At 57.0% G+C, this 1,428-nt stretch overlaps 1 long non-coding RNA gene across 5 annotated transcripts in view; it reads right to left on the bottom strand.

The window, feature by feature from the left end:
- Window positions 1–240: 240 nt before the first annotated feature.
- Window positions 241–1,428, bottom strand: part of LOC113941220 — a 1,799-nt gene continuing 611 nt past the window's right edge. For all 5 annotated transcript variants that reach the window (XR_003525626.1, XR_003525625.1, XR_003525624.1 and 2 more), the window contains exon 3: window positions 241–1,386. This is a non-coding gene — a long non-coding RNA (uncharacterized LOC113941220). The remainder of the gene's footprint in view (window positions 1,387–1,428) is intronic.

Below are 1,428 nucleotides of genomic sequence, written 5' to 3'. Positions count from 1 at the left end.
CCAGCCCTGAAGGGAGAGACCTCCAACCCCCCCAGTGCCCTTCGTGCCCCCCTTCGGAGCCCCAAATCCCGGGATGGGCCCATCCCACCCCTCGGAGGTGACTCATCCCAACAGGTGCCAATTGTCCTCTGTTCTCCTCGGGGGAGGACAATGAATCCAGGCTTTGTTTTCCATGGACATTGCAAGCAGCTGCCTCTTCCCACCGTGTTTTCCTTGGCAAAGGACACGGGGATTGTGAAGCTCCTGCTTGTCCTGGGGGTTATTTTTTCCCCGTTTTCCACCAAATCTGATTTGCCTTTGTTTGCCTCGGGCAGAGGAACAACCTCAGATCTGCTCCAAAGGGGGATAAAGAAGTTTCTGCCTCCTCCATCCACTCCAAGTGCCCTGGATCCATGTTTTTCATAAGCATGGGATGATGTTTTTCCAGGGAAAACCTTCGAGAGGTCCCGACATGGAGGTAGGAGAGCAGAGGAATTTTTCTTTCACGCTGTTCTGAGGATAAAGAGGGAGAAAGGGCTTGGATTTGGGAAAGCCTGGAACTCCCACTCCTCCCAGGACGGCAGGGTTTGGAGAGCTCTGGATGCAAAGTGATGGAAAAGCTGAAGGGAAAAAGGAGGAGGAAAGAGCAGAGAAAGGGGGAAAACAAAGGGAAGGGAAAGGGAAGAGCCTCGAGTTGTGCCTTTTCCAACCCAAAGCATTCCAGGATTCCAGCAAATCCCCCCACGGCAACTCAGCCTTTCCCAAAGGGAAATTCCAGGGCCTGATCCAGCTCTCCTGGTTATCTGGGGAGTCTGGGATGGGAATGGGAAGAGCAGGTGGGCCAAGGGAAGCTCCTTTTCCTGCTGGAAGTGGATCCCCAGTGGAGCCAAACCCACGGAATTTCCACCCCCCCTTCCTGGGGGTCTCCGACCAAATCCCCCCCAACCGGCCCCAGGGCCGGGCTTGGGAAGCCCAGCCGGTGATCCCAGAATTCCAGAGCCAAGGGAGCAGCCTTGGGACTCATCACAACCCTCCCTGTGGCTGCACATTCCAGGGGGGACATTCCAGCGGCAGCAAATCCAGGCCTGGGAGAGCTTGGAGGGGTCAGAGCTCGAGTGGAGGTTGGAATGAGCCGTGTCTCCCAAAGCCGGGCTCGTTTCCACCCGAATCCCGGGATTTGGGGGCCAGGAGGTCGCAGTGATCTTCCGTAGGGATCATCCCACGGGGTCAGGTTTGCTCCAGGAGCGTCCCCTCCCGTCCCTGGGAATGGGCAGGAGCATCCACAGGGATTGGAGCGACAAACCCGGCTCCAAAGGGCTCCCAAAGCATTCCATGGATCCACCCCAGCCCCCTTTTCCTGCAGCACCTCCCTCCCCTCCAACCGCTCCCAAAATTCCAGCTGGAAACCTCTCCTAAAATTCCAGGGGGAAACTTCTCCCGAAATTCCAG

The sequence above is a fragment of the Corapipo altera genome, unplaced genomic scaffold, assembly GCF_003945725.1.
Source record: "Corapipo altera isolate COAL_440 unplaced genomic scaffold, ASM394572v1 60978, whole genome shotgun sequence".
NCBI classification, from domain to species: Eukaryota; Metazoa; Chordata; class Aves; order Passeriformes; family Pipridae; genus Corapipo; species Corapipo altera.
This window is presented reverse-complemented; position numbering and strand designations above follow the sequence as displayed.